Raw genomic sequence first — 14,361 nt, 5'->3', positions numbered from 1 at the left:
GCGGCCAGGTAGCACAGCAAGTAAGAGCACCAGCTCCAGTGTCGGGATGACCTGGAGATCGAATCTGGGCCCAGACACTTAGCATCCACCCAGAAACACCTGGCCGTGTAACCTTGAGCAAGTGACTTTACCCTGATTGCTTAAAAAAAAAGATAGCTAAGCAGGAGACTAGGGAGGGCTCCATGAGGGCGTGGTTGTTGTTTGTCCTTCATTCTGGAAGAGGACCATGGAGGTGGTGCCATAATATGCAAAGTGAATCAGATTTAAATGAAGAAGGGTTGTACAAAATCACCAGCCTCACTTTCTCCTCTAGAACCATCTGGGTTCAGTAGAGAGATATAGATCAGGACTACTGGAGATGGTCCTGGATGCAGTGGGAGACTGTGGCCTTTTTAAGCTAAAGTCTTTAACAGGTCTCAGTTTGACTGAGGCAACACCCATTCAGTGATTAAGGCTAGGTAAGAAATGAGGCAGGGGAGAGGATTCTGGGAAGATAACAGAGTAGGTCAGAAAATTCTAACTTCTCGAGATTTTTCCCCACAAAGGAGATGAAATAGTGCCTCAGGACAAACATAGAGCTGTAAAAATAAATAAGAGTAGAGGCAGAGCAGGGGTCCTTCTGGGACAATTGGAGAAGATCTGAAGAAAGATCCAGGATGAGGCTTAGTCCCTGTAAAGAGTAAACACCTTCAGCCTAGGGTCTGCTTAAACAACAAGCAGCAAGCCCTGGGGATAGCTGGATTAGGAGACTGCCTTAGCCCCAGCCAAAGGAACTTTTAACCCTAGGACAGTGAAGAGAGCTGGGTATCTGAGCCAGGAAAGATCAAGGGAACCTCTGCTGACAAGGAACGAAGTTGGGCTGTGCTGCCAAGACAGGGCCTGGGGCCAGAAGGAAGCAGTACACCTCTGGTGAATGGAGGAGCAGTGAGATAGGATGCTGGGGGCACTTGCAGGAGGCTGGAGGTCTTGGTTTTCAGTTCTAGCACCATCCCCCATTCCCCAGGACTAAAGGTGATTACAAAAAAATAAACTATTACAAATTTTTTTTAAATGCACAAGCAAATGAGAAAGAATCCAATTATAGAAAGTTACTTATGGGAATAGAGAAGGCCAGGGTTCATCTTTAAAGGAGGATATTGAAGCAAAAAACCCTCTTCTACACCAAAGAGTAATATCAAATGGTCATCTGTCCCAAAAGAATTCATAGAACTTTAAAAAGATTTTAAAAATCAAATGAGAGATTGAGGAAAAACTAAAAAAAAAAAATAAAGAAAACAAGATCATGAAAAGAAAGTCAACCAAGGAGATCCACAATCATAAGGAAGAAAATGACTCCTTGGAAATCAGAATTGGACAAGGGGAAGCCAGTGAAGTTATAAGAGATCAAGAAAGAATAAAACAAAATATAAAGAATGAAAAAATAGAAGAGAATGTGAAACATCTCATAAGAAAAACAACTGGAGAACAGTTCAAGAAGAGAAAACATAAGAATAATTGACTACCTGAAAGCTATGGTAAAAAAAAAGAATCTTGATACAATAATACAAGAAATACTTAAAGAAAATTGTCCTGAAGCATTAGAACAAGAGGGCAAAGTAGAAAAAATTCATCTATCAGCACCTGAAAAAGATCCTATGAGGAAAACCTACAGGAATATTATAGTCAAATTCTGATCCCCCCCTGCTGCCAACTCAAGGAAAAAACATCACAAACAACAAGAAAAAAATTTAAATATGGTGGTGCCACAATTAGAATCACCCAAGACCTAGCAGTGGTGAGACTAGAAGACCACAGGTCTTGAAAGACCATATATTGAAAAGCAAAAGAACTGGGGTTGTGGTCAAAAATATCATACCCAGCAAAGTTAAGCATAATCTTGAATGAAAAAAAAGTAGACATTTAATGAATTGTCAGACTTTCAGGACTTTGTTAAAAAAAATCCTGAGCTTAATAGAAGATTTAACATACAAAAAGCTAAGAAAAATATAAGGTACATACTAAAGGCTAATTACAAGGGACTTGATAAGGACAGACTGTTTACCTTTTATATGAGGAAATGTAAAATGCATATCTAAGATTGTTATTAGTAATTGGGTAGTTCATAAGAAAGATTGGGGTAGATGTGAGTATGAAATGATTTAAAAAAGTAAAACTATTTAGGAACAGATAAAAAGAGTGATTATTCTGTACAAATGAAGTGTGAGAGGAAGAACTGACACAGGAATTAGATGAGGGAGGAGGGCTGGTAGTTCTGGAACCCTACTTTCATCAGGAATGGGTTCAAAAGGGAACAATACATATATACCTAGAAAAGTATTAAAGTCTTCTAAATTCAGAAAGAAATAAAAGGCTAAGGAAATAGGGCGGGGGGGAGGAGAAAAAGGAGGGATCTCTAGAGAGAAGGATGAGGAAATAGGTTAAAAAGGAGATATAGAAGGGTGTTTAGATGAACAGGAATGGGGGGGATAAAGGTGTGATCTTTAGAGGGGAGGGTCAGGGACTAGATCAAAGTGGTATATAAAAGAGTGTTTAGATTTTATGGGAATGGAAGGATAAGGGAAGGAGGACAAGGTAGTGGGTAGAAGTAAAGCAGAGGAATTAGGAGGGATAGGAAATAAGAGATACACACAAACATAAAAACAAAGATCAGGAGTAGAAATTGTTAGGGCAAGTATAAGTCTATATATGTATGTATGTGTGTATATATATATGCATATGTGTATGTATATATGTATATGTGTATATATCTATATCTAATAGGTTGTGTTTGTCCTTCATTCTTGAAGAGGACCATGACATCAGGGAAATGATGACATGACTTGCAGTTGACTTTAATTTGAGTGAGAGAGGGCTGTGTGAGGTCACCAGCCTCACTTTCTCCTCCAGTGGCCAGGTATCAATCATGATGTCTGGAGATGGTCCTGGATACAATGGGAGACCATAGCCTTTTCAAGCTAAAGTCTTTAACAGGTCTCAGCTTGACTAAGGCAACACCTATTCAGTGAATAGGCTCCCCTATTATGTGAATTTAATTGTGGCTTTCTGGGGGAGGGGTAGAGGAAGGGGGAAAATAGCAAAGTAAAAAACGAACAGCAGAGAACAAAAGAAAACTTATGAAGAAGCAAAGAAAAGATGGACAGCTCTGAGTACAAGGTGTAGTATTTATTTGTTGAAATGGAAATGGAAAAATGGCTTTGTTGAAATGGAAATCTTCTCTTACGGTCTACTGTGTACATGGCATGTTTTTTTTTTCTTATTTTGTATTTAAGTTTACAATATGTTTCTTAATTCTCTTTTATTTTCTATTTAAGTTTTAGTAATAAAAAACTGAAAAATATAAAGAAATGAGGCAGAAAATGGTCTCTTTACCTACTTTAAAAAAAAATCAGTCTGGGAGGGGAAGTCCCTCAGTGTTTCCAGCCAAAATAGAAACAGCTGCTATTTACATTCACTCTGAGCCATCAGGGTCTAAACAATGACCAAGGAGGGCTTGACCTGGGACCTCTTGTTGGCCAATCAATGAGAGTCAGAGTGATTTGGGTTTAAGACTTGGTCCTTAAGAAAAAAAAAAGTTTCAAAGAAAAGAAAAAGAAAAAAAAGTGATCAAAATTTACATTCCCTTTAGGCAGAGCACTGGCAGGTAAAGGTAAGACACCATATGGGGACAGAGGGAAGGGAAAGAAAGCAAGCAAGAGAGATGTGTTATACAACTGGTCATTTCCGATTGGATCCCCAGTGGGGCAGCTTCTTTTCTCCTTACAGAAGTTGTTTGTCCTTCTGTTCTCAAAGAGGATCATGGCATCAATTCAAGAATATTAAACATTAAGTACATATCAGCACATGAATATAACTACATAGTGTTTGACAAGTATAAAGACTTAATTAAGCTTTTGGTATAAGAATTTATTATTTGGTAAAAAATTGTTGGAAAAGCTAGAAAACTGTCTGGCAGAAATTGAGCATAGACCAATATCTTACACCATTTACTATAAGGTCTAAATGGAAACATGACCTAGCCATAAAGGGAGATATGACAAGATAATTTAAAGAACATGGAACATACCTATCAGATTTATGGATAGACAACTTATGAACAAACAAAATAGAGAGTGTCGTGAGATGTAAAATGGATAATTTTGAATACATTAAATTAAAAAGGATTTGTACAAAGAAAACAAATGTAGCAAAGTTCAGAATGAAAGCAGAAAACTGGGGGGAAATTTTATAGACAGTTCCTCAGATAAAGGTCTCATATCTCAAATATATAAGGAACTTTGTCAAATCTATAAGAATGTGAATCATTCCCTAACTGATAAATGGTCAAAGGATAAGAACAGGCAATTTTCCAATGAAGAAATCAAAACAACTTACAGTCATATGAAAAAATGCTCTAAATCATTATTGATTAGAGAAATGCAAAATAAAACAATGTTGAGATATCATTTTACCCCTATAAGATTGGCTAAAATGATGGAAGGGGAAAAGGAGGGAAAAATGAAAAATTGGGACCTTAATTCATTGTTGATGGATCTGTGAGGCAATCCAACCATTTTGGAGAGAAGTTTGGAATTAGGCCCAAAGAGTTATTAAACTGCCTACACCCTTTTACCCAGCAATACTACTATTAAGTCTGTTTCACAGATTAGAAAAATGAAAAAGAACCTCCATGTCCTAAAATATTTATAGCAGCTCTCTTTGCAGGGACAAAGAAGCAGAAATTGTAGAGATGCATGTCACTTGTGGAATGGCCAAAGAAATTGTGGTATATGTTCATGATGGAATATTATTCTGCTGTAAGAAATGATTAGCTCAATGATGTTAGGAAAGCATGGAGAGACCTCCATGAAATAACAAAAAGCAAAATGAGGAGAACCAAGAGAACACTGTGTATAGTAACAGTAGTATTGTTTTAAGAACAACTTTGACAGACCAAGTCATTCTGACTATTATAGACATCCAAATTAACTGCAAAGATCCTATGAAGGATTTTGGATTGAATTCAGAAAAGAAAACACACACACACACACACACACACAAACATATACACACATTTGTGTCTAATGGTAGCCATCTTAAAGTTTGGTGTGGGGGAAGGAGAAAAAAAGAAAGTTACATGATAATCTTGTATATTTGAAAGGGATAGCAAGTTGTACATAATAGATCTGCAATTTCAGGTGCAACCCTCTGCTTTTCTATCCCACTTGACTATGGAAATGCTTGTTTTATTTCTTAAGTTCAGAATAAAATAAATGTTTTTTAAAAAAAGAAGTTAACTACATACAATATGTATGATCATGTGTTGTCAATCCCCAACCTTGGGTTTCTCTCATCAAGGCTCCCAATTTGGCTTCTCTTCTTGTACTGCTAAATGAAGGTGGAGAAAGTCATAAAACTTATTGGCTGACTGACTGCCTTCTGAGTGCATAGATAGGTCCCAATTGGTGCTGGCTTACTCTGGTGTCTTTTGGTTTCTAGCTTAGGGTAAAAATTTGACTATGGTCATAGAAGATTTGGTGGAGGGCACTTCCGGTGAGAGATTAGACCAGACCTGGAAGTGAGCTTCCAGGGTGAAGAAGTTTCTATGACATGGTGGAGAAGTCCTGTGAATGTGAATCAACTTTGCATCCTGGAGAGGAATACTATGTTTTGTTGTAGAAAATCCTTTTGTCTTTGCATAAACAACTCATTGATTTTTTAACTAATAATGTCTTTAATTTGTATTGATATATTTAAAAATAGCACATTTATTTCCCAATAACTCCCTCCTTACTCTCCCAGAGAGCCATCCCTTTGTAAAAGATAAAAAAGATTCACTAATAATTTCTTCCTTTTCCTTGCTGATAAAAATGCCCATTCTCTCTACACACATAGTACTGTATTTCTTTTTCTATTCTTTTTTAGTTATGTTAATTGAGTCCCTTTACATTTAGCTGAACAACTTTTAGCTTTTTCTTTGGTCATTCTATTGGAAGGTAATCAACTTTTCCTTATTTCTCTTTTAACCTAGACTGAATAAAACCTTTCTAAAGAAAATTCTAGAGCTTAAGTGAACAACTACAACAGAATACTCCAACTTGAACTTTCTCTTTATCAAAGATAGGAGCTTTGCTTACATTCCTATTTCATTGACAATTCTTTGAATTGCAGGAGAATCTGCCAGGATTCTTGCCAAATCAAACAATCGATCAAATAGCTTTTGTTGAACAACTTCTCTTTGCCTGTGGTTCTGTGAAAAGGAGGAGCACCCCCCCCCCAAATCAGAGAGTCATAGAATATTAGCCTGGAAGGTCCTTTAAGGAACACCTAGTGCAACTCCTTCATTTTGCAGATGAAGAAACTGAGGCACAGAATGGGAAATGACTTACCCAAGGTCACATAGGCAGTTAGAGTCTTTGTTTTTGCACTCTAGAATTGGAATCCAAGGTGGGTAACATTAGTAAGGATAGATATTAGGAGCATCAGAGGCAACTAGATGACACAGTGGAGAGTCAGTGAGATCTGAATCACTAAAGTGCTTGGCACATTGCTGGTACATAGCAGGCACTTAGTAAATGTTTATTCCCTGCCTTCATGTGTAAGGAATGAACACAAAAGAAATGTTAAATTAAAAAAGAAAAACTAATTAATTAAAAAGAAAAATAAATAAAACAGGTCATTCTGCAAAACAAAATTCATTGTTATTATGTGTGTATAACTCTGTATCAGAGGCTCTCTTGTTCAGGATTGCATCTGAAATTGCAGATCTATTATGTACAACTTGCTATCCCTTTCAAATATGGAAGATTATCAGATAACATTCTTTTTTCTTCTCTTATGAAAGATGCATTCACATTCTATAATCACCCTTCCATCATTACTGAGTTACTAGTACTCCATTTCATGAATTCTTGGCACCTTCTGATCCCCCCTTGTTGCTAGATGCCCTCTAAATTAATCTTAAAATTAAATTAAATCTTAAAATTCATTTAAGAAATGAATTCTGTTTACATATATATATTTTTTAAACATATAGTTTTTTAAAGACGAGAGACCCATGTGTACACGTCTTTTCCCCTGAGGTTTCTTAAGGGGAATGATGTTTCATTTTTATCTCCATATCTCCTTCACTTAACACAATACCTGATATCTTTTTATTGTTGATGTTAGGACTGAGTCTGTAATTTCATTGCTGTAGGAAACTACCAAAAAGGAAATTTCCTCTGCTAATACAGATGACTATTTGCATTGCAATTTAGAATGTTAGAGCAAAGTTTCTTAATGGGGAACTTGTTTAAAAATATTTAGATAACTGTTTCAATAAATTGATTTCTCTTATAATCCTATGTATTGAGTTTTATGAGTTCAAAGATATGATTCTGAGGGGGTCTATAGGCTTTACCATACTGCCAAAGGCCCAAAATGTTAAGAACCCCTAACTTGGAGAGTGACCTTGACCACTGAGAAGTTAAGTGACTTACCCTGGTTGCAAAGCCAGTAGGTTGTAAAGGCAACCTTGAACCCAGGACTTTCTACTTGGAAGTCTGTCTCTCTATTCCCTATGCCATGTGCCTGACACATAGTAGGTGCTTAACAGACATCTGTTGATTGATTGAACGACTGATAATCGCTGTGAAATCTAACAGAGTCAATTACTTATAAATAAAAGTACATTACAATATGAAAAATAGAGATTGTATGGCACAATAGATTGAGCACTGTATATGGAATAAGGGGAGACCTGGGTTCAAATCTCGCCTCTGATACTTACTACTTGTAGGATTCTTGGAATGTGACTTTACCTGAAAGTAAAGGAAGGAGCAGAACCTAGTGACAATGTCCATAAGGGGCACTTCAAGAAGGGACAGGAAGTAGGGGTTCAGGTACTACCCTTCATCATCATCATCATCATCATCATCACCACCACCACCACCACTACCACCATCATCACTATCACTGTCATCATCACCATTTTGAATGGGCCATCCCTCCTCTAATGCTCATTGTAACCCCTCAACAACTTCAAAAGAAGTTCATGGCCAAGAAATCCATTTCCTTTGTGGTGATGATCTTGCCGTACTGAGCAAGGCTGGTCCTGGCACAACAGACCTTTTCACTTTTTTTTTGCTTTTTTTTTTTGGAGGGGGGAGGACAGGGCAATTGGGGTTAAGTGACTTGTCCAAGGTCACACTGCTAGTAAGTATTAAGTGTCTGAGGCTGGATTAGAACTCAGGTCCTCCTGACTCCAGGGCTGGTGCTCTATTCACTGCACCACCTAGCTGCCCCAATCTTTTCACTTCTTCCATACAGAAACAGCCAGAGAGTCTGTAATAGTTGCCTATAGCTTGACTGATTGATGATGGCAACCATCAGACTCATCTTCAGAGCTCCCTTTTCTCTAAAGCCTTGGAGTCCACAAAACATTTTCCTTACAACCACCCCTGGAGGGAGGGAGCTTAAGGCTTAGCCAACCCATTTGGGTTGGAAATGGCAGATGAGCAGAAGGTTCAGATGTTCAACAACTGGAGTGAGTCACATAGTCCATAGGTGTCAAGGCCAGCACTAGGGTCCAGATTTCCTGTCTCCCCACCTAGTTCTCTGGACACCCCATGGCCTGGAGGAGGTTGGGATGGATCATCTTCTGTGCCCATTCTGCCCACATATACACGTCTAGGCTTTGGGCTTCTTATAGCAGAACAAAATCCATAAGCCCCTTCCCTGGCCCCCACCCTTTTCTCCGAACCCAGTACAGTGGAAATGCCTCTGGATCTAGAACCAGAGATCTCTGTTGGATACTTACAATTAGGATGACCTCAGCTTCTCTAAGCCTCAATTTCCCCCTTTGTAAAAATGAGGCCTCTGAAGACCCTGCCATTGTAGGCCTAGGAGTTTATGAATGACCTCATACCAGTCCCTTCAGCTCCTGAGGCCTCAGTTTCCCCTGTAGTAACAGTAGGGAGATAGAGGGCAGAGTCTCTAAGATCTTGGTCCAGGGGCTTATGGATGACCTCACACCAGTCCTTTCAGTTCCCAAGGCCTCAGTTTCCTTTGCAGTAACAGAAGGAGAATGGACCTAAGTTCCCTTCTAATTCTAAATCAACGAGGAACAAAACAATTGGAAAGGAACACCCCCAAAACAGAAAGGACAAGCTTGATTTCAAAGAAGAGATAGGGGCTGGGGGGTGGGGGAGGGGGAGGTGCATTCTGCAGGTCTGTTATATTGCATCTCGAAGCAGATTTGGGGTTGATGGATCGATGTGCTGCTGAGTTTGTTTTCTCTCTTCCAATTTTTTGTTCAGTGAGATGGTTCTCTGGGATGGAGTGGGGAACGTTATAGTGGAAATATAGGCAATGTAAAAAGATAACCATAACAATCTGTCTTAAAAAAGCAATCAATGCTGTTCTTCCTCTCCTCCTTGATTGGCACTCGCTGCCCCCCACCTGGGGCACTAGGGCTATGCCGCATTTTCTGTAAGCGAGCTCCCAGAGGGCAATTGGACTCCAATATTAACTTATGCCTTTCTTAATCCTATCTGTTTCCTGGTAGCTGGATGCTGGAAGAGAGAATTAGTTAGGGTCTAATCCCCAGAGGGACACTGGCTTTCCAGGGCAGCCTGAGTCAAATGGATTGGTTGGGGGGGGGTGGTAGGAGGAGCAGAAGGAAGCAAAGCTGATAGTGTGGGGAAAGAGAGAGGGGGAGGTGAACCCTGCAAGGAGATCCCCTGATTTTCCTAGAACAAACACTGTCCTGGGAAGTGCTGGTCACTACCAACCAGGGCCCAATTCTTGGCAAGCAATCCAACCCTCCTTCCTGCTTCCTTCTTCCTCAGGACTGGCCTGAGTAAAGTGGAATATTTGAATATTAAACAGCACATAGTTTCCATTCTCAGCAGAGGAGTTATTTTGACCTCTGAGGGAAACAAAGCTTCTTGGCCCCGTTTATCCATTAATCCCTCTTACTGAAAAGCATCCTGGGTCTCCCTACTGATGTCCATTCTTGCTCTAAGGCTGCCAGTACTCGGCTAGGCCACAGGCTTTCAGTCTTCACCTGCCTGATTAAGCTCAGAGAATTAAAGCCACCAGCAAAATGTCAGGGGTGGTGAACACTGGGGGACACATTATCCCAAAGGAAAAATTAGAAATAACCAGGTAGGTCCTGTGCAGGTACACAGTACATTCTATTCTGGCTTTGAGAAACTTTCCTAGCCCATTAATATGTAAGATCCCAGGAACCTAGGTCTCAAGCTCAAAGAAGCCTCTGAGGCCAGACTCCCCCCCCCCTTTTTTTTAAACAGAGAAGGAAACTGAGACCTATGGAGACGGAGTGACTTACCCACAGCCATACTTAAAACCCTGATCTGGAGGTAGAAGGGGCCTCAGAATGCCAACTAGTCCAACCCTCTCATTGTAGAAAGGGGGAAACTGAGGCCCAGGGAGTAGAAGTGACTTGTCCAAGGTCACACAGTAAGTCATACAGTAAGTAAGGGCTGTAGTCCTAGTTCTTTGACTCTAAATCCAGGATTCTGCCCACTGCCTCCCAGCTATACTTGAGTGTTATCATTGGTGGGTCACATGATCAGAAATCTATGTATTTGGTCAAAGGAAATATTTACAGTTTATCTAATCATTGAAACAAGATCCATTAGCATGAAATTACTTGAAGGAGTTGGTTTCATAATGGTAGAGAAGGGCAGGTCAGGGGTGGGCTGTTAAATGTTTAACAACCATCTCTCTGGGAAAAAGAAATATGTGTACACACACACAGGGTACACTTTTCTGTTGAATCTGTATTATCAACATTTTCTCCATCACTTTTTAAAAGTCTAGGCAATCAATTAAAAAAAAACAGTCAAACTCTGATTTGTAGTTTGGCCTGTTTCCAAGGAATAAAAAAGCTCACATTGAAAATTTAACAATTGGCTCTCTTGGGGTGGCTAGGTGGTGAAGTAAATAGAGCACCAGCCCTGGAGTTAGGAGGACCTGAGTTCAAATCCGACCTCAGACAATTAACACTTACTAGCCATGTGACCTTGAGCAAGTCACTTAGCCTCAACTGCCCTCCAAAAAAAAAGCAAAAAAAAAACCGAAAAAACCAGTTGGCTCTCTCCAGCTGGTTTGAGCTGGCTCCAGCATACCCCTGGACATTAGACGTTAGGGCCTGTTGACTGACTAGTTCATGTGTATATACTACTATAGGAGCATTAGGGAGAATTAGTATACATACCTCCATCCTCTCCCCCACTCCTCACTCCCCCCCCACAAAATCCCAGCCGGACTGGGAGACTCTGCTAAAAATCTTAGGTCACCCACATTTGACTGGAAGAAAGATTTTCAACCACCAAGTGTCAATTTGTCCAAATGGGATTTCAGAAGAGTCTGACTCTACCCACCATGTCCCACCCCTCGGCACTGATCTTCATCCCCAAAATCTGTATCCTCATCACTTCCCCCAGTGAGAAGCCCCAGAGTCCTTGCTGAAAAGTGTTGAGAGATTAGTCAGTCAACAAGTATTTATTAAATGCCTACTGTGTGCACAGGCTGTGTCCCATGCATAGAAAGATGGAAGCAAACAGGTGTTTCTTAAGCACCTACCATGTGCCAGGCAAACATTATCTTATTTGATCCTCAAAACAACCTTGGGATGGAAATGGTATTATTATCCCCATTTTACAGCTGATAAAACTGAGGTAGACAGTGGTGAATTGACATGGGCTTTCTCTTCATCTCTGACTTGTATACTCTTATTTTTGGAGGGGGGAAAGTAGGACAATTGGGGTTAAGTGACTTGACCAAGGTCACACAGCTAGTTTTTTGGGTTAAGTGTCTGAGGCCAGATTTGAATTCAGGTCCTCCTGACTCCAAGGTTGGTGCTCTATTTACTGTGCCACCAAGCTGCCCCTCATAGACTCTTTAGATTCTTTCCAAGTTCAATAACTCAGATGCCATCTCTTACAAGACTTGAGTTCAAATCCAGCCTGATCCAGTCAATAAGCATTTATTGAGCACCTACTATATGCTTACAATAAGCAATAGGTATACAAAGGAAGGCAAAAGATAGTCTCTGACCTCAGGGAGCTTACATTCTGATAAGGGAGACAACAGGAGAATGACTACATAAAAAGAATGTCTGGTGTCTGGTTCTTAGTGAGCCCATTTGGGGTTTTCTTAGAAGAGATACTGAGTGCTTGTCCATTTCCTTCTCCAGCTCGTTTTATATATGAGGAAACTGAGGCCAACAGGGTGAAGTGACGTGCTGTAATGTAATACCAAGCAAAGGCAACTTCCCAGGTTCAAAATACCAGCATAGGTGCTCTCTATTTTATTCAGTAACAAACCCAGAACAGAGAAGATCAAAACATGACATCATTCAAAATACAGCATTTACTAAGTGTGATTAAATCATCTCCAAGGCCTACCCCACCCCAGGACTTTCCAATCATTCAATCAATTACAAAGTCTCCGTTCCAAATACTTCTCCACCCCTAGGCTATACCTTAATTAAGTCCACCACAAAGCCCCTCTTCTCAAATGGAGATTAGTTTCCAAACATAAGTAAAATACATTCATTTGCTCAACCATAGAACACAAAAAGGTCAAAAGTTCCCCACCCCTGGATCACAATTGAATCTACCCCAGAGTTACATCAAGTTTAAACACCGCACTTAATACCCAAATGGAGGTCTTTTCTTCATCTTGACACGAGGCAAGTTCTCAGCAATCTTAGTTCCTGGGGAGACAAGGCTTAGCAAGGCCATAAGATACATTGCCAGTCCCTTCATGAATTTATCCTCTGTCTGTAGAACAGTCCTAGAACCCCTGAACACATTAGCAAAGCCCTCTCCCAGGATTTCTGTAAACATACAACAAGAAAATCCTTCTTCAGGGCTTCTAAACCAACAGAAAGGCTCCCAGACCCCTGCAACAACAGCACTGTCCTTCACCAGTGGACAGTATTCATTCTGTCTGCCGGACAGTCTCCAGACCCCTGCAACAACAGTACTGTCCCTCACCAGTGGACAGTATTCACTCTCTGTCTGCAGGACAGTCTCAGGCCTTCTTAACCAAATGCCAGGTTCCAGGACTTCTTCAACAGGACAGTCTTTCACCAGTGGACAAATCTGGCAAAATAACATCAAAACAGACAGACAAAGTACCAGCAAAACAGCCATGTCTCCTCAGTCCTTGGCAGCTCAGGGGGCAGGTCTCAAAAGTCCAGGGCAATTCAAAGCGGCCACCAGCAATCTCTTAGTCTCTCCCCCTACACGAGGTGCTGCTTCCAAAAAGAACTTCCGCCTCTCTCTTGTCTCTCCAAATCTACGTCACCAGCTCCTCCCAGTCAGGACTTTCTTTTCACATCAAAAAGTCCATCCCACAGGTGGGATTAACAAGCTCTGGGTTTTAATACAATCAATTTGAAAACCAAGCCAATACAGGGGAATCTTTAATTGCCATTACTATCACACGTGCCCAGGGTCACACAGCTAGTAGGTGTCTGAGGCTGGATTTGAACTCAGGAAACGGAGTCCCCCTGACCCCAGGCCAGCACTCTGTGTACTGCATCACTTAGACAGGATCAATTAGAGACAATGAACAGTAGGAAGGAATTAACACTGAAGGGGGGGGGGGGGGGTAGAAAGGCTTCCTGTAGAAGCTGGGCTGTTAGCTGAGACTTACAGGAACCAGGAGGTGGAGATGATGGGGAGAGCATTCCAGGTGTGGGGGGCAGTCAGTGACAATCCCCTGAGTCTGAGGATGGATTGTGTTCTATGAGGAAAAGCAAGAAGGCCAATGTCACACTAGATTGCAGATTACTTGGGGGAGGAGAGGGAAGTGCAGAAGGCTGTAAAGGTGGGGGGAGCCCACTGGGAAATGGCCTTGAATGCCAAACCAAGAGTTTTATGTTTGAAATAAATCCCCAGAGGGGACAGGGAGCTACTGGATCTTTTTTAATTGAGGAGAGAATGGTCCTATCTGCACTTTAGGAAGACTGATTGGACAGCTGAGTGGAAGACGTCCTGAAGTGGAGAGAGATTTGAGGCAGAGAGACCAACCGTCTGCCTAGTACAATAGTTTGGATGAAGAAGTCCTGCCCAGGGTGGCAGCAGTGTCAAGAGAGGAGGCTGAATGGAAGGTACATTATAAAGGTAAAAATGACAGGCCTTGGATTGATTGGATATGGGGGTGGGGGAAGATATTGTGAAGAGTCTTCCTTCCTTCCTTCCTTCTCTTCCTTCCTTCCTTCCTTCCTTCTCTTCCTTCCTTCCTTCCTTCCTTCCTTCCTTCCTTCCTTCCTTCCTTTCTCCCTCCCTCCCTCCCTCCTTCCTTCCTTCCTTGCTAGGCTCAAGAGATGACCTTTCCAGTTCTCAGCATATTGCTTTCAACCCA

The 14,361-nt window shown here is 40.9% G+C and overlaps 1 long non-coding RNA gene across 1 annotated transcript in view; it reads left to right on the top strand.

Moving 5' to 3' along the window:
- LOC138170953 (uncharacterized) overlaps positions 1 to 14,114 on the top strand; it is a 67,276-nt gene extending 53,162 nt beyond the window's left edge. Inside the window, exon 3 of the long non-coding RNA XR_011170781.1 lies at positions 13,959 to 14,114. This is a non-coding gene — a long non-coding RNA (uncharacterized lncRNA). The remainder of the gene's footprint in view (positions 1 to 13,958) is intronic.
- Positions 14,115 to 14,361: the final 247 nt, after the last annotated feature.

Source organism: Petaurus breviceps, unplaced genomic scaffold (genome assembly GCF_028583685.1).
Source record: "Petaurus breviceps papuanus isolate PSGF00001 unplaced genomic scaffold, PetGlider_PUasm1.0 400, whole genome shotgun sequence".
NCBI classification, from domain to species: Eukaryota; Metazoa; Chordata; class Mammalia; order Diprotodontia; family Petauridae; genus Petaurus; species Petaurus breviceps.
The sequence above is the reverse complement of the archived record's forward strand: the minus strand, read 5'-3'. Positions and strand labels throughout refer to the sequence as shown.